A 20,321-nucleotide genomic window follows, 5' to 3' on the forward strand; every position below is an offset into this window, starting at 1 on the left:
AGTGTTGACAGTAGAATTGTCCAGACAATGCAGATAGGGCTCCCCTCAGTCTGTTATTGACAGCCACTTACTGTTAGGGATCCTCAGCAACCCTCTTCCAGCACACACCAACAACATGGCTGTGGCTTAGCACATTCAAACCCTGGGATCTCTACTGTGCCCCTGCTTGACAGAGGCACAGCTCACTAGCCTCACACGTTGCCTTATGTGACCTACTTTACAGTGGCACAATAGCCTACTGTACTGGGGATGCAGATGCCAAGCACAATCTGGCTGGGCTGTCATTCCCTAGGGCAACAAGCCTAGTATTGACCTCTACACCCATATGTTCAATTGTCAGATGCACAATATTTGTTGTGCTGTTCTACTGTTTGCAGGTCTTTATTGCCATAGCATTCCCTGTTCCTATGACCAACTTGTGTATCTGTGGAAGATGTTTGCATATGACGGCGATCCACTATATCACTTATGTCTCTGTAGTCATTTACTGTGTGCACTGGGCAGATTGCTGTGTTGTGGTTGGTTCCTGGAATGACACGTACAAATACCAGATATGTGTGGCCAACTGCTAAACGGAGATATGGCCTACGTGTGTGAGCATGCCCAGTTCAGCCTTTCCATGGCATGTTGTCTGACATATGCCTCATTTATCAAAGTGTGCGAGCATGCCCAGTGTGAGCTTTCCATATGTTGCACTCTGAAGTCCACCACATATTCGGGTGTGTGTGAACTTCAACAATATCTCACGTTTATGGTTGTGTGTTGGGTGTCATGTTGCGTACTAACTGGCCAACTGCTTCGTGTCTGCCACAACAGGGATTATACTGTGCCTGCAGGGATTGCATGGGATACTTTGCAGACAGTTGTCAACATACTTTCATAATGACCTAACACTGTAGTACCGTATAGTGTACTGGTTCAGTACTTTCACTGTGGTGGACAGTATCCTGGGCTTTAGTCCTATCACTGCTTGACATCTTCATAGTGTGCACAACAGACTGTGTAAGGGCCAGTTGTGCACATACGATCATGTTGCATTATGTTCAGATATGGACTACCTACACCAGGCTCGTCCAACATTGGTAGTGTATTCCACAACACAGGTGGACATTGGCAAACACTAGCGATGTTCCCTAGGCCATTTCTGATGCTAGTCACAGGGTGTGTTTGTCCTTCGACACACATTGTAACTGGAGTTTGCCATGACATATGTCATGGTTGGTATACTGTGCCTCCGTCTACCTCTGACATAACAGTGATACCCAGGGTTAACCTACAATCTCCCATCCACTCATCGGGATTCCTCTTGAGGGGTGTCAATAGGTGACTCTCTGGCTAACCTGTACCGGGAGTCTACTCAAGAGTGGGGGTGCCTTCTGTGTTATGGATCATTCTGTACAGCTTGTCCTATGTATGTCAGTGCTGGGGTTCAGGTCTCTCATGTGCATAGCTCACTGCCATTCAGATTGTACAAAGTGCAGCATGTTCATTGATTCCAGGTTGGACATGGCTTCATACATCAGGCACAGCTTGCCTGTAGCTAAGCAGTGTGGCAGTATGTGGGGCTGCAGTTTGTTTACTCAGGCAACACATGGCATATGTTCATGCTCTTTGCTACTCCGGGTGGGGTACTGTTGTGGACTTTAGAGTTGATGGAGGTGTCTGCTGAGGTATATCCCACAGGGGCTATTGTAGTCAATTGTGACACTGATGAAGGATGACTGCAGAGCCACAGTGACCTCCCCTTATCTACATCTGACAACCTTCATGATTGGGTGGGTATATGGTATGCTTCTGCGGACACTACAGCCACATGTTTGTCCAGTGCAGGATATCTATCACCTTGTGTCCCCCGGTCTCTCATTACATGTTAGGTACGTAATGGGTTAACACCTGTGTGGTAATTTGTGGGCACTTACTGTATATCCATGGTGGTTGTCTATCCACAGTTCTGCAATTAGTTTGCTGACATGGCTATGGCTCCAGTTGTCTGTTTGTAGGTGGCCCTTTTGTGGGTTGCTTGTGTCAGCTGGGGGTCAGATATGGTAGGCTGTTTGTACTCCTCTGCATACATGTTCAGTCACAGTCCTTCCATGTTGGCCTATACCTATGGGACATATATACAGAACGGGGGGGGGGCCCAGGACCAAGCCTTGTGGGATGCCACTCATATCTGCTTTGCAGTCTGACATGGATGCAGCATGTCTGACCATGTCAGTTCTGTCCTCGGTCTGGTTTGCAACCCCTCTACTGACATAGGGGTATATATTTAAGCTGGTGAACATATCCATACTGAACTCGTAGGGTATTGTCTAGAAGCATATGCATGGTCCAGCTACGCTGTGTGGACCACATTGCCCTCATCAATGACCTTAATGACTGCTTCAAATCGGTCAAACATGTTTAGGGACAGGATCTGCAGTTATGACAGCCACACTGTGTAGGGTCCAGTATCAGTAGTTCCACAATAGCTTTATATCTGCAGTACATACTGATCCTTTCCATAGCTGTGCAGACCAAGCTTATCAGGATCCTGGGGTGGTAGTTTGCAGTATCCATTCAGGCAACACCTTTGTTGTGAAGGACCACTGTTGTTGTACACTGCTCTTTGGGTACATATCCTGTGGTAGGGCTGACATTGGGCAGTAGTGTGATTTGGCATTCCATTATTCTTGGAGTCCATATTGGCCTCAGCCCAGGACACCATCACATACCTTTGCTGCTGTGTGTTTTGCTTTGCAGATGATGGCTGTTACTTCAGCATCTGCAATGTCATGGGACCAGCAGTCTGCTGGGATAGATATTTTGCATTCGGGGGGGGGGGAGGGTTGTACTGCACCTGTCAAGTTGTATGTTAGCAATATGCGTGTGTGTTTGGTATGTTGTTTGTAATATCTGTGTGATTCAGAGCATATCTGTGGATTCCCAACATGGTTCCTACCATCAGTTGAGTAAGCCTTGTGATTATCCTTAGTGTCCTGTACAATTTGTATCTTCATAGGTTCATGGGTTCATACTAGGCTATCCACCATAGGGCATTAGTAAGCCAAGCCAGAGTGTGTGTGTCTTTCGCCGCCCCTTGCTATGTGACTATTATGGCCATTTATGATTTTCTTTACTGTGCCTCTGTCTGGTCGTGACACAGTGATGACCCCCAGTATACATGTACGATCATCCATCCACTTGGCAATATTCCTGTTGAGGGGTGTCAGTGAGGGGCTCTGCCTAACATGAATTGGGATCCTGTTTCTGGGTATGGGGAGCCTCTGGGTTATGTATCTGTCCCTCCAGCACATCCTATTTCATTATGTGTTGAGGCTGACATCTGTCACTGTCACAGCTCCAATGGCTTTGATTTCCTGTGGTGGAGCATGTCCATTATTCTTGTATTGGACATGGCCTTGTACAACAGACATACAATGCCTCTGTGTAGGCAGTCTGTGACTGCATTCAGCTGGGGTACCTACAGCCAGGCAGCATATGACATATATTTGACACCCTTTATCCTCTTGGTGGGGTACCTTTGAGGTCTTCCGAACCGCTGCAGGTGTCACGTACGGTACATCCCATATGAGTCATTGTACTAGATTATGGGTGTGACAAGGGAACAGTACAGGGGCACAGTGACCTCTGTTGATGTAGATGTGAATCCTTTCATGATACGGTGTCCAATATCGACAATCTTCCTAGCCACATTGGCATTGTGTGTGTCACATGACAGATTACTGTCGACTTGTGTCCCTAGGTCCCTGATTACTCCTTGCATACATAATGGTTTACCACCTATGTGGTAATTTGTGAGTACCTTGTCTGGTATTTGGTGGGGCATTCATACTGTCCAGTGCCTTCAGGATGTCTGGGTGGAGTTCTTGTGTGTGAGAGTGTGGTCTGTCGCATGCTACAGACTGTACAGCAGTTTTGACTACACTTAGGTGCACATGGGTGGTCTCCACTGCTTTGTGCATTGTCAGTTACCTGGCCGTATGGGTGTCTGTGCTGCATATGGATACTCCCCCTCCTTTGATGTTTTGGTCCAGGTGTTGGGGCCATAACGCATGATATGTGGTATAACCTGGTAGTGCTGGTGTGCTATCACTAGGCTTGCAGCAGGCTTCTGTCACTGCACAGACATCGATGTTCTCCATACTGGGAAGTGCCTCAGGGGCATGCATATTGAAGTTTACACATCTGGCATTGGTCAGCATTACCCTTATGTTTCTTACCACTTATGTTTTCTAGGGTGGTGGGTAGTCTTTTTGGCCTTGCCTACATATGGCTCTATGGAGGTGGCAAAGGCCTTATCCAGTATCCAGACGCACAGGGGTAACAGGTGCAAGCCATCCCTGGAACAGCAGCATGGCTTGTCATGCATGACATCTCAAGCAGACAGACATTAGACCCTCTTGGACTGACAGCTGTAACTGTGCCACCTGTTAAAGGTGATCATTCTGTGTTTGTACTGTGGCATCATTCTTGGTGAGGGTTGGATAATGCACATGGCCAGGGTCATTCCGGCCTGAGGTACATACTCAGAGAGCTCATCCATGTCTCTTTTCATGTAGTCCAGGGAGGTACATCTCAGGTCATTCACACCAGCATGGACATTGAGTGCATCATATTTCTCCTTGCTTTGGGGTGACCTGCGTACTTGTGTTATGTGGCATATTGTGGCAGCCTCCAGGCAGCTTACTGTACCCTTTCCCTTGTTCAGTCTGGTGAGTGGGACAGCAGTGTGTCTGCCTATACAGACACCTATTACAACTGTATCAGGCATGTTGTTTCTCCTTCTGGCCTGTGACTGTTTGGCACACCAGCTTTGTGTACTATGTGTTGCATGTGCTATGTTTGGAGGTTGTGGTTGCTTGGGATCTTCTTTGGAGGCTTCTGTTGGTGTGGTGTGTTTGTAATTAGGGTCTCCAGGAATGTTTTTCTGTGTTCATGTGTTTGGTTTACAGTTGTGGTAGGTCTATGTGGGACTGGGTTTGTGGTGTATGTGGTTACCTTCTCCTCCGGTCTAGTTTTGACAGTACTGAGTTGGGGGAGCTCAGCCTCCGGTTTGGATACATGGTTGCATCTATCACATATATTTGTATTTATTGGGGGGAGTTGTGGTTGTCTGTGTACTTGGGACAGGTGTCACATTGCCTCTGGATTCACAGATTCTACTTGTTGTGGCTGGCCTTAGTGGATTGTATGTGTGGACATATGTTATTGCCATACTACTGATCAGTGATTACTTCCCTTTTTATGTTTGCTCTATCATATGGTAGCTTCCTCATTCTCTTGCATGGTTTGGTAATGACTGGAGTCCAGCATGCCAGATGCCTGCGTGTATGATGCTGTGTCTTGTTGTTATTTGTGATTGCATACTCCAAGTAATCCAGGCTGTATTCATGGAATGCCTGTATAACATGTTCTGCGGTGTGCCCCATATCCTGCACTTGCACAGGGCCTTTCATGGATTCCACATCAGTTTGGAGGGGTGCAACCTATGCTTTACACATGTTTTTTACTGTGGTATTCTGGCCAGGGACTGGGGTTGGGATGTGTATATCCAGTGTGATTACTCTATGGTCTGGTCTTACCAGTGAGGGATACACTTCTCATCTTGCCATCCAGTACACATGTTGCTGATTATCACATCCAGTATGCTTACCCCTCTTGTGGAAGTGGTACGTTGTTCCTGGGCATTTTGGTTTATGGATTCTGGGAACTTTTCTACGACTGTGTTGGTGTTAGTATAATGCTCCCAGTGTATGTCTGTGTATTTTCAGTCAAGCGTTATAATGTGGTTTGGGGGGCTTGATATTTTCATGTATTCCAACATAGGCCAGGTGCAGTTCCTGGTATTAGGACAGTAGTCTGCAACAGGCTATATACTGGGAGGCAGTTTTAGCCATTGGTATTTGACCATGGCTATTCCATGTTGCTTCTTGTTGTGGTACCAACATGGGGGTGTGGTTATCCTTGACATTTATTGCTAGTCACCCTCCTTTTGTAGCTTGTTCCATGTTTTGCGGCTGTACAGCATAGTATGAGGTGTGACCTGGTAGTGTTAGGGTGCTGATGTGAGCCTTGACTCAGTTTTCTATTACAGGACTGATATCTACATTCTCCATACTGTGTGCGTTTACACTGCACATATCTTGCTGTTTAGACTTCTGGCATTGGGTAGCATTACATCTAGGCTCCTATCCCTTGTGGTACCTATGAAGGTGGGTTTGTGTTTTGAGACTTACCTATTCAGGGCATGCTGTGGGTACTGCCAGCCTTTGCCAGTATCCATGGGGCCTGGACTGATAGGTGCATGCCACCCCTAGCAGGTGGTGCATCATGTCATGCTCCGCATGTCTTCCCAGGCTGGAACATATTGGCTCCCCTTTGAATAACTACATTACTTCAGCCAGTTATTGCTATTTATCATCTCATCGTCATTTTGTGGCTTCATGCTTGGTGAGGGTGGATGTTAGTCAGGGTCCTCAGGTGTGCATATAGTACATGGTGTTACATTACTTAACACATGGCATTCATGCCTCAGGTGGTGCTGCAGGGCTGCCTCTGTCGTATGCACATATTACACTCCCTGTACATATTTGTGAGCAGGTCATGACATTTTAGGCATCCCTGTTATTATTTGAGTGAGTCAGAGGGGGTATCATTCCCAGGGTTCCTACTGAGCCAGTGTATGTGCTATGCGTTGCCTCTTTGCCAAGGCCAGGGCATACTGGGCACGCCTCCTTCTGCCTACTGGGGCAGGCTCAGGTTGTTCCTCCTCTGAGTCACGCTCTGCCTGTGATGGCCTTGGCAATGGTGGGGGCTGTTTGGCCCAACCCTATGCTGGTCCTGCTGCAGCTGTTTTCGCAAGATCATATTATGTAGCATAGCACATACCATGACAATTTGGGTAAATGTAGTTGGTGTGTACTGGAAGGCTCCACCAGATGTGTCCAGACACCGGAACCATGACTTGAGCAGCCCAAACACATGCTCTATTACATTATGTGTTTGTGCATGTGCCTCATTATGGCGTTGCTGTTCAGGTGTGTGTGCGTTTCTGATGGGTGTCATCAGCCATGGCTCCAGTGCATAACATGCATCCCCCACTAGGTGTCCGTGTGGGATGTCCCCATTGGCAAATGTCTGGTACAGCTGCGTCAAATGCCAGATGTGGGAATCATGGTAACTCCCAGGGCAGCCAGCACACACATTCATTATTTTGCCCTGGGCATCTCACATGACCTGGCAGTTGATGGAGGGGAAGCCCTTGCGGTTAATGTAGGCCCTACCCCGCTCACCAGCTGGTGCTTTGATGCGTATGTGCATGCAGTCTATTGCACCCACTACCTCAGGGTATTCCACTATTTGCTGGAAGAGATGCATATTGCTGGCCAATACCTCATGGGCACTGGGGAAATATACATGATCACCGACATGTGCTGACATGGCATCCAGGAACTGGTGCAGTACCCTGGAGGCTGATGCCTGTGATATCCCCATCATATCACCAGTTGGTCTCGGGAAGGTACCTGTTGCTAGTATTCTTAGGCCAACACATACCTTGGTTTCCACTGGGATGGGTTCGCCTCTGTTGGTTCTGTGTGTGAGGTGTGGCCTGCACAGCTCAACTATTTGCTGAGGGGCTCTCTGTCCACTCTATAGCGCTCTACTATCCCCAGCTCATGTAACCCGTGGTAGGTGACCCTGGACCTGTACACTCTTCTCTGTCTCCTCATTGTGGGTTGTCTGGCACCATCTGCATTGTCACCACCCTCAGCAAGTTGCCTATGTCTCATTATGACAGCTATGGCAGCCCCTAACATTTCTGCTCTGAGTGAAGCTTTTTCAGTTTTCACTTCTATTAGCTTACTCCTGTCTTGCAGTGTCTCTTGAGAGAAACATCCTGCACTGCTGTTTGCAGAGTTTTAAGTGCTGGGCTGGGCTACTATTCTGCCTGTGTAATTGCCTGCTTCTAATTGTTTTCACCTGCTAGCTCCAGCAGTATTCCCTGCTAGCTTCCTACTAATTCTGTTGCTTCATTTTTCCTCTCTGTTTCCTCAGGGGGGAGCAACGTGCATACCAGCAGAAAAACGCTCACAGTGGCTTACACACATGCACATATGCTTACACGGTTCAGAATCTACTTATTCGGGTTAAAACGCGCGCACACCAGCGCAAACAGTCTTACAAGACTGCCAACAGGCTCCCACATGCTCAGTCTGCCCTACACACGTGCACACCAGCACAAACAGTGTTAAACATCTACCAACACGCTCCCACATGCTCAGTCTGCCTTACATGCGTGCACACTGCCCTACTCGCACTTCATGGTGCGCACACGTGTGCATGCACGCCCAGCAAGAAACTTTAGTGTAAGTAACAGTGTACACCTTCCATTTCTTGACTTTCCCAGACTTATCTTGTGGCACTCCTCTTTCCCTGATCTGTGTCTGTCATCTGTCATGTTACACTGACCTCCAATGAATGGCATTTCTTTCTACCATTCCCCCCTGTGATGTCACCTATCTCCTACTCTGTTCCTCCCCCTTATGTATCTCTTACACTACTCAGACTGTGCTCATTTGCTATGTAACTGTGAGATTCAGTATCCTAACCCTCATTTACATGAGATTGCCTACTAATGCTTAGTTACATGTCTTACACTCAGCTTTCCCCCTTAGCAACCACTACACGGTGGCCATGTTGTTTTTGGTCTGCTGTTCCCTGCATTGTCATTCCATGTATTGCATAAAACTCACATTTGTGGATTTATAACCTTCATTTTTATGTTTTATACAGCGCAGCCCGTTTGCGCGGGGCTGCGCTAAAAGAAATTATATTTTTATTATTTTTGCATCGGGTTACCTTGCCAATGGCCACATATTTGGCCATTGGCATGCTGCCTGACACATATGTACCCTTTATTTGGAGCTGACATGGCTCCCTTGTGAATTTTGTAGAAAAGTACTCAGTTGTCAACTGAGTACATTTCTGCAGCTAAAACGTCTCTTACACGGGCTGGTTTCTGCTTGGTGGATCGCTAATATACCTAATTTGCATACCTTTCGGCTGCAAGTGAGGTATTTAGCATGTCCACGCCCAGTCCGTGTAAGAGACGTTTTAGCTGGTCTCTTACACAGAGTTTAGGGCTGTTCCTGGATCGCGAGGCTTGCATGGAGTGTTATACGTCTCTTTAACTCCGTGCAAGCCTTCGTGAATCCTGCCCAGTGTATTATCTCTTCTTATTTGTCTTTAACCAGCTTTTTTTCATTCTTTATCTGGTAAATTCCTTTATTGACCTCCTGTTGTCTCAGCCTCACTGCCTGTGTTTAGTTATATTACTGAAGATGTTTTGTCTTTCCCCACTCCCTTTTCTGCACATATCTTCTCATCCTTCCTCTTCTGTAGCATCTGCTTTATTTCTCTTTCTCTTTTACTTTATTTGTGTGTCTTTGTTTCCCCTGCTTTTTGTATTTCTGCCAAGTAGTTCAGCATTGCTACCTGTTTATTCCATGTATTTCACTTCTTATATTCCTTTTATATTCATTCCAGCTCCCACCATTTCACTGCATTATCTTTCTAATAATTGTTGTCATGATTCTCGTAAAACTTCTCCTTCTTATCTTATCTTTCTAAGTATCTTATCCCCAGTCTAATCTCTTTCCTTGGCTTAACATCAACATTGCCCCCACTGTGCATGAACCAAAAATGTAATGGCTCATGGTACATTCTTCCTACATTCTTCAGGTTTTCACTATTAATGTATCCCCATCTATCCTTGACAAGCTCTGATATTTACATGAAAAGCAAACGTATTCTTCTTCATAAATTTCTCTTTTCCCTCTTTCCAGATATCTTTCTGCCCAACCATTTGCATATAACATCCCTTCTCCTTGTAATGATATTCCAGTGTTCCTTTATCAAGCATATTCCCTCATGGGATACCATTATTTGTGCTAATATTCCTCTTATTGCTATGATTTTAGTTTTTGGAGGGAAGTATATAGACACAGTTGTTATCTGCACTACTTCTATCTGTTATCCCTGCATACATCCCTTTTAAATCCTCTATTACAATGTTCTTCCTAAATGGAACCTTTTTCTGCATTAATAATACAATGTGCCGTTTTGCATCTTCTCTATCCAGGATGCACCTGCTACTACACTATACACCCCTTGATTCAGGTATTTCCTTTTCTTCAGTCCCAAATGTGTTTCTTCCAGGGCAACAACCTGTGGGTCTCTCCTTTTTACATAATCCAACACCCTGCCTCTCTTACTTCTGTTAATCATCCCATGCATGCCCCAGTCTTATATGCTCCTTATTACATAAGCTGGTATGCTATAGCACTCCATATTTTCATTTTCCCACCTACCCAGCTCTCCTCATGCACAGTTTCTGCATCTTTTGCACTTCTTATATTCCAGTCAACCCTACATTTTAAGATTTGCCTCTCTATCAACTGCTTACCTCCTGTCCCTCCCCATCCCCTTCCCCAATTGAACCCTAACTATATACATATTTACAGTCTGCTTTCATATTTGGACTCTCTGTCAGTCCATCTGCAGGTTCTCCCCTCACCCATTTCTCTACCATAACTATAGCAGTGCTAAAATATTGCATATTGTTCATGCGTTCCTTTGTTTTACACAGCTACATGAACTATAGCAATATGCATGCCCCTCACTTTTTATATAACATGTTGTCGATCTCCCAACTGAAGAAGTCCAAACTCAGTGAACCTCTCTTATCATGTCACTTTTTTAATCATAATATATGGGTCATATTAACAAATTATCTTTTCTTGGTAAGTTTACCATGGGAACAATAGTTTATCATAGATGCAGGGCTCACAGGAAACTCATTATCACCCATGAATGAGTACTGCAGCTAACCTAAATGGAATCACCATTTCTATAACCTCCAGAATTTCTTAACATTTTTCTTGTACTGTTTCTGTCATTTCTCTTTATTTGACCATATTTTCTCAACAGTGACTACCTTTTACGTAGAAATACTCCTGGATGACCACAAAAAACAAAAAACCAAACTGGAAGATGCAGAAGAACAGAGTGAAATCCACACAATGTTAGCATAATAAAAACTTTTAATCCACGCTTTCGTAACCAAACTTCTTCAGAATTAAATGTACATTCTCAACATCACATTTAAAAACAGTTTTGAAATACCTCTGCACCAATAAACATGTCTTTCCACTTAAACAATTATACAATTAATCAATAAAATTTCAAAGCTCAGAAAGTTATTTCCTTATATAGACTCTACGGTCTTTCAAAAAACATTTAATGTTGACAGCATCATTTATACCAGTTTTTTTTATCTGAATTTAATCTGATTTGCCATAATACCTGTTTTTGTTCAAGATTTGTTTTGAAATTGCCACTCCTAAAATCATGACTTCCTTGCTCCAGCACAGAAAACAAATTTTTCTTGTACATAGGACAGATGATAGCATCCTTGTAAAAAGCATTTGTCTTGTCTTGTTTTCTAATATTGTAATAATGTTATTTTACTCTGATGCATAGGGGTCTTGTGGTCATACCAATGTAGAATGCGCTACAATATGCACACATACCAATGTATACAACTCCTTTACTCTTACAGTTAAAATGCCCTGGAACTTTCAAAGTATAAGGCAAATGTTCTAAATTAACTAAGGGACCTTCAAAAATGTATCTACATATGTTACAGTATCCACACTTATATATGCCCCATCTTTTCTGTGTAATGTTAGAGCAATATACAAATTTGTTTCTCTCTCTTTCTAAAATATTTTTTAAGTTGTTTTGATTTTTGTATACAAACCTTGATTGGGACCTCACTATAGATTGTAAGTCTTTGTTTCCCTCTAGAATTTTCCAGTTGTCAGAAATAATATTTCTGATAATACCACTGTCTACTGTCATGTCCAAACAAACGAAATTACCAACATCAGATGTGTTTGTGTCATGGTTCTGTTTTGTATTGATGTTGGAAAACCCATGCTCAAGGATGGCTGGAAAGAGACTATCCCTATAATGTGTAACATATTCTGCCTGCTCTTTCAACAGGGTCTTACTATACCCTCTTTCAACAAACAAGGTAGTAATAAATTCTATTTCTTTCAAAAATTCACCCATTTCACTTGTCATTCGACTAGCTCTTATGAGCTTTCCTTTGGGAATGTTATTCTTCATATAACAAGGGTGCATGCTGGTATAATGCAAATAACTGTTAGTAAAAGTTTCTTTCCTTAAAATCCTATTAACTTATGAAGCTTAATATCCCATTCCAGAATCACATCCAAAAAATGGGCTTTTAGCCCAACATCTCCGAGAACACATTTTAAGTATCCTGATCTGGAATTAAGGGTGTCAACAAAACTTTGTACTTTTTGTACATCCCCAACCATGACAAAAAACAGGTCATCAATAAATCTCTTAAAAAATATAATCTGGTATTCCATGACATGTGGCTCCAACACAGTAAATTCCCAATGACCAATCACAATGTTCACAAAATATGGTGCTACAGGGGATCCCATAGCTACCGCCCCGAATCTGTTTGTATTTTTTTTGTTAAATACAAAAAAATTATTTAATAAAACATCTATTAATTCACAATAAAAAATTGCTTTCAGAATTACTGAAAGTGGAAAAGTTATTTAAATATTCTCAAACTTCTTCCAGTCCCTTTAGGTAGGGAATACAGGCGAAGAGAGAGACAACATCAAGACTAAACATCATTTGTGTGGTGGGATTGAAAGCCGAAACTAAATATGTCCCCTGATACTGTTCAAAAAGCCCCAAGAGTCTTTCAAGTATGAATTCATTTGTTAAACAATGGGATTTAACTTAGAATCCACCAATAAGGAAATACCCTCTGTAATATAATTTGGGGCAGATACAATAGGTCTAAATGGAGGACAAGTTTTACTTTATGTGTTTTCAGAATTCCAAAGAAGGAACCTAGTTTTGGATTGTCTATGTGACAAAAATCATGAAGGTCCTTCTCTAAATTACTGTGCATTAAACTCTCAAACAAAGAAGAGTAAACACTCTTGTCACTCTTAGCTACTTCCACCATGTTTGTTGATCTGTATTCTAAACTGTTACCTAGCATTTTCTATGTACAGGTAACATATTTCTCTTGGTTCATTAAAACTAAGGTACCCCCCTTGTCACTCTTCATTACTCAGGTTACCATTCTCCTGTATTTCTTTTAGGGCTTTATTTTCTTCCTTAGATAAGTTGTGGTACATTTTTCTTTTCTTTACCCCCTCCCCCATAGCATTCCTTATTTCACTTTCACAAGCTGATTCAAAAACTTTAATAGTATGCAGCAAATTAGGGTTGTAGCATGACGGCTTTACATATTTAGTGCTGTTACTAACAATATCTTTAAATACATATTTCAAGTTTGAAGACCTCATATACTTTTTAAGACTTAACACAGTGTTTGCTATGTTTACCCTCCTTGAGGGTACAAAGTTTAAGCCCAAATTCAAAACTTTTAAAGGATTTTCATTTAAAACAAAAGTAGATAAATTTATAACATTTAGAAGTAAAATCAAGTTGGAGGTTGCAGCAGCAAAACAGGTCCAAAAAAATGAACAGTATCTCAAGACCAACTATGTAAAAAGAATGAGTATTTATTTAAAGATTAGCGCTTTCATGTTAACACAGCTTCTTCAGATCTAAGTTAAAATAAATAAAAACTTAAAATGGTTCTTTTATATGATCACCTCTAGTGGTCAAACAAGTAATTACAATGAAGAAAACATAAACTGATTCTTTTGTATGATCACCTCTAGTGGTCAAACAAGTAATTACAATGAGGATACATATAATGAATGAATAACAAGTTGGATATACATCATAAAATCACAAATCAAATAGATGTTAAATGCTCAAACAATGCCTGTCCTAAAAATACAGAAAATCCCAGTCAACTACATTTCCAAATGAAATGACATGAAAAATATATATAACCTACATAAGAAATATCATGAATAAAAGTGAGTGTTGAAGGGGGGGGGACTAAATTCTCTAGTGGTCAAACAAGTGATTACAATGAAAAGAACATGAACTGGTTCTATTGTATGATCACCCCTAGTGGTCAAACAAGTAAATACAATAAGAATGCATGTAATGAATAACCAGTTGAATATACAAAATGTATGTCCTGAAATCACAAATCAAATGAATATTAAATGCTCAAACAATGCCTATCATAAGGATACAAAAAATCCTAGTCAACTACATTTCAAATGGAATGACATGAAAAATAGCGAACCTATGTGAGAAATGTCATAAGTAAAAGTGAGTATTGAAGGGGGGGGAAGAAAAATGAAGTAAAATACTAGTACAGATGTCACTGGAGAAAGCAGATACAATCTATTTGATATTCCTACGTGTTCTTAGTCTCAGTTTTATTGAGGCTCTATCATTGAGGCCAGATCCTTTATCTGCCCTAAGCCGAACTATCCAGTCACATTCCTTGTTCTCTGTATGCGTCCTAATATCACCACCTCTTATTGCTGGAACTATAGTTTCAAGTACTCTAAAACAAAAACAGTGCAATCTTCCTGCAAGATTGACGTGTTTCGCTAGGGCATTATAAGATGAACCCTTCCTTATGTGATAGATGTGTTCCCTCATTCTGTCCCTTAATGATCGGTTGGTTTTCCCAACATAAAAGTGGGAGCAGATCTGACAGGTGGCCAAATATACCACATTAGTGGTCATGCAGTCAGCCTCCACATTTATTTCATAAGTGACTAGCGTATCAGGATGTAAAAAGTTGCTGTCTTCATTAATAAATTGACAGAAATTACATCTACCACACGGTTTAGTATGTCCTGCTACTTTGTTTACTGTTCCATACTTAGGATAGCATAGCATCTTTTTAAGATTGTTCTTATTCTTGTACAAAAAATTGGGAGTTTCACCAACTATGACTCTTAATTTAGGATCAACATGCATGATGAACCAATATTTATTGATGATATCTCTAATCTCATTATTATCTGATGAATAATATGTTGAAAACTTAACATGAAATGACATGTGCTCTCTATTCACCTGGGTGTTGGAACTGTGACGTCCAAAATATGGTGTAGCTACGGTGTTACGCAGTCCTAAGGCTCGTTCCAGAGAAGGATCAATTTCATTAATATTGTATCCTCTCTGCAAAAGTCTACTTTTAAGGTCCCCTAGTTCAGATACAAAGCCTGCCTCCAAAGGATTTAGCCTTGATGCTCTAATGGCCTGACCTACCATAACATTCCTGAATACAAAAGGAGGGTGCATACTCGATCTCATGAGCAGGGTATTAACATGACATGGTTTCCTGTACACTCCTGTATTAATAAGACCATTTGGAAGTTTTTCAATATACAAATCCAGGAATTCAATTCTGTTATATGAAAACTGCATTGTAAATTTGAGACAATCAAATATATTATTCATGATAGTGTGCATCAATTGAAGTTGTTCTAAAGTGCCATTCCATATCACAAACACATCATCGACAAAACGTCGATAGAACTTAACGTGTTCTTTAAATAATGTCTCACAGAACAAGATATGTTGTTCCCAATGTGCAAGGAACATGTTGGCGTAGCTATTGGCACAGGAAGTGCCCATAGCTATGCCATCTACCTGTTTGTATATGATGTCATTGAAAACAAAAAAATTGTTTTCCAATACTAGTTCCAGGAAGTGTACCAATAAATCAATCTTCACTATGTCGTACTCACTATGTTCCTTAAGATATTCAGAAATAAACGTGAGTCCTAAGGTGTTCAGAATGATCGTAAAGAGTGATTGTATATCAAGGGTCACGAACATATATTCATCAGTGATGCCATTACAATTAAAACAATCATATAGTTCTATTAAGTACTGTTTGGAGTCCCTCAATACAAACTTATTCTTGTTCAGTACTTGCCTTAGATGTTTCTCTATGTATACAGAGATATGCTCAGTGACCCATCCACGGCCAGAGACAATTGGTCTCATGGGTGGGTCACTGGCATTCTTATGTAATTTCGGCAGGCCATGTATAACTGGAATCAAGGGTGTTTTCACTAGAAGGTATTCATGTAAATCACGATCAATCAAACCACTCTTATGAATGTCTGATAGGATGTTATGTACATATAAAATGACTTATTTACTGCTGATAACTCAGTCTCTTTATAAAATTTGTCATGCAGCATACTAGACATAGAATCATAGTAGTGTAGGGTATTCATCACTACAATACAACCACCTTTATCAGCAGGTCTAATAATGATTCTATGGTCCTGTTGTAGTCTCTTAAGACTCTGCCTCTCTTGGTATGTTAAATTATCATATTTTCTTAAAATCCTACCTGATTTGGTTCGACTGTAATAGTTGTATATCTCATCTTCTGTGAGCCTAAAATAGGCTTCAACAAGTGGATGATGTACAGGTGTATACTCACTTAATTTTTTAAACACTAATGCATCCTTTGAATATGCTGTAGTATCAGAACCTCCAAAATGGAGTTTCAGCATTACATTCCTGCAATAAAGTTTCAAGTCAATAATTGCATCTGTTAACTTACTGTGTGTTTTGGGTATAAAGCTAATCCCTTTTCTCAATAAGTTGAAATCATCTTGTGAGAGTGCAACATCAGATAGATTGTGTACTATGTTTTGTCTGTTCTGTTCCACATCTTTTTCAAAGTGCGGTTCTGTTGAAACTCCCCTGAGAGTTTCCTTTTCCTTAATGAAATTGATCCTTCTCTGGAACGAGCCTTAGGACTACGTAACACCGTAGCTAGACCATATTTTGGACGTCACAGTTCCAACACCCAGGTGAATAGGGAGCACATGTCATCTCATGTTAAGTTTTCAACATATTATTCATCAGATAATAATGAGATTAGAGATATCATCAATAAATATTGGTCCATCATGCATGTTGATCCTAAATTAAGAGTCATAGTTGGTGAAACTCCCAGTTATTTGTACAAGAATAAGAACAATCTTAAAAAGATGCTATGCTATCCTAAGTACGGAACAGTAAACAAAGTAGCAGGACATACTAAACCATGTGGTAGATGTAATTTCTGTCAATTTATTAATGAAGACAGCAACTTTTTACATCCTGATACACTAGTCACTTATGAAATAAATGTGGAGGCTGACTGCATGACCACTAATGTGGTATATTTGGCCACCTGTCAGATCTGCTCCCACTTTTATGTTGGCAAAACCAACCGATTATTAAGGGACAGAATGAGGGAACACATCTATCACATAAGGAAGGGTTCACCTTATAATTCCCTAGCGAAACACGTCAATCTTGCAGGAAGATTGCACTGTTTTTGTTTTAGAGTACTTGAAACTATAGTTCCAGCAATAAGAGGTGGTGATATTAGGACGCATACAGAGAACAAGGAATGTGACTGGATAGTTCGGCTTAGGGCAGATAAAGGATCTGGCCTCAATGATAGAGCCTCGATAAAACCGAGACTAAGAACACGTAGGAATATCAAATAGATTGTATCTGCTTTCTCCAGTGACATCTGTACTAGTATTTTACCTCATTTTCCTTCCCCCCCTTCAATACTCACTTTTACTTATGACATTTCTCACATAGGTTCGCTATTTTTCATGTCATTCCATTTGAAATGTAGTTGACTAGGATTTTTTGTATCCTTAGGACAGGCATTGTTTGAGCATTTAATATTCATTTGATTTGTGATTTCAGGACATATATTTTGTATATTCAACTGGCTATTCATTACATGCATTCTTATTGTATTTACTTGTTTGACCACTAGAGGTGATCATACAATGGAACCAGTTCATGTTCTTTTCATTGTAATCACTTGTTTGACCACTAGAGAATTTAGTTTTTTTTCTCCCCCCCCCTTCAACACTCACTTTTATTCATGATATTTCTTATGTAGGTTATATATATTTTTCATGTCATTTCATTTGGAAATGTAGTTGACTGGGATTTTTTGTATTTTTAGGACAGGCATTGTTTGAGCATTTAACATCTATTTGATTTGTGATTTTATGATGTATATCCAACTTGTTATTCATTCATTATATGTATCCTCATTGTAATTACTTGTTTGACCACTAGAGGTGATCATACAAAAGAATCAGTTTATGTTTTCTTCATTGTAATTACTTGTTTGACCACTAGAGGTGATCATATAAAAGAACCATTTTAAGTTTTTATTTATTTTAACTTAGATCTGAAGAAGCTGTGTTAACAGTGAAAGCGCTCATCTTTAAATAAATACTCATTCTTTTTACATAGTTGGTCTTGAGATACTCTTCATTTTTTGGACCTGTTTTGCTCCTGCAACCTCCAACTTGATTTTACTTCTAAGTGCTTTTTAAACTGGGTGACAGGCAGCATTCATCTGGTGTATTCAGTGGTGTGCTGTTTTAAATTTATAACATTGTTTACAGGTACAGAATACCTATTTAACTGTCCATTGAAGAATTTCACACTGTTCGTTCTTCTCTCCGTAACGTGTGCATTCTCTGGCTTCTGCCCTCCTTCTCCTCGGCTAAAAAAGTGTTGGTTCTGCCCCACAATTGTTTTCATCATTGGTTGTTGTAGGGTTGTCAACAAACAGCCCATTGCCAACACTAGAAGTTCCTGCTTCCACAATATCCATTACAGAGCCACTGGTTCCTTCCCTATTTAAAGATCTAACTTCAAAAGTTGCTTGAAAGTTCTTAGTTATGGGGGTGTGAACTTCATTGGTGTGTTTCTTAAAGGGGAAATGTTTGGTCTGATATTGTGGTACTTTAAATTTGCCCTGGTTTGTGCTTTTGTTAAACACACAAAAATCAACATATGCTGTCATTTTCATACACAGCAGCATCACGCTTGAGCTTGTGTTTTTTACAACTGATTATAACCTCTTCATGTTTCTGTAATTCAGAGAAGAGTGTATGGTACTCGACCCATTCCCCAATCTTGCTGTGATAGTCCTTAAACAAGATTTCATCTATTTTACAGATCTCTTCCCTTACCCCAGTCATGATTTTACAGTTACTGTCTATAAGCAAATTCAGGAACTTAAGACCAACATTATTAAAGAAGTCTTTTAGTGTAACAAAAAATTCATTGGAGCTGTCAACTCCGTTTGGGCATTTAAAGAATCTCAGCCCCTGAGGGACCATACCCAGCTCTATGCAGAGTAAAAAATATTTATTTTTCAAATCTAAACTTTTGTATTTCTTTAATAGTCTGCCCAAATTGTTACACATGTCTCTGTAAGTGCTCAGCTCTATACTGTTAACAGGTTTTTCAGAAGATGAAAAAGGATCCAATTTAGTATTTAATACTGAAGTTATGTCAGCATAAGTCTTAATTTTAGAAACAGCTTCAAAGCTTTTACCTTGTTCAGCAGAATGTGTGTTAAAATTTACCACCATCGCAACCTCATCATCTGAGCTGAACCAGACCGGAATGGAATTCACCTTCTCCGGAATTAACAGTTGCAAATCTGCTGAATATCTTTCATGGTATTCAATAGTGAAGCCAGAACATTCTGTCCACCTTCACCTGGTGTAGTATGAATGCTGACATCCATCAACAAATCTCCTCTGCTTTCTGCCATAGGAACCACAACACCAAAAACGTAGAAATACTCCTGGATGATCCCAAGAACCAAAAAACAAACTGGAAGATGCAGAAGAACAGAGTGAAATCCACACAATGTTAGCATAATAAAAACTTTTAATCCATGCTTTCGTAACCAAACTTCTTCAGAATAAAATCTACATTCTCAACATCACATTTAAAAACAGTTTTGAAATACCTCTGCACCAATAAACATGTTTTTCCACTTAAACAATTATACAACTAATCAATAAACTTTCAAAGCTCAGGAAGTTATTATAGCAATTACCATTTGTTACGGGTTTGGTCCCGAGGGTGTGGTTAGGAGACCGAACACAAAGCCAACCGTGTAAATACAGCATTACCCACACCCAGAAGTGGGTTATTGCTATTATACCATGACATTATTTAAGAAAAGAAACTATTACTTTTCTTAAATAATGGCATAGTATAATGCCTGTTTACTGCCCTTCCGCAGATGTCTGGCATCCCACGTAGTTCTGATGTACTCGCGCGCTCGCACAGCACATCATCAGTGTGAGTTGTGGAGAAAGAGAAAGATCTCCGTTTTTTTTTTTTTTTTCGCTATGTTAAATGGGTTTAACATAGTGAGACAGTTTAAAATAAGCAACGGAGATGTCCGTTAAACCCATTTAACATCAGTAAAAAGCAATGGAGATCTTGCTTTCTCCGTT

This window comes from Protopterus annectens, chromosome 1.part0, assembly GCF_019279795.1.
Source record: "Protopterus annectens isolate FY-2018-M chromosome 1.part0, PAN1.0, whole genome shotgun sequence".
NCBI lineage: Eukaryota > Metazoa > Chordata > Ceratodontiformes > Protopteridae > Protopterus > Protopterus annectens.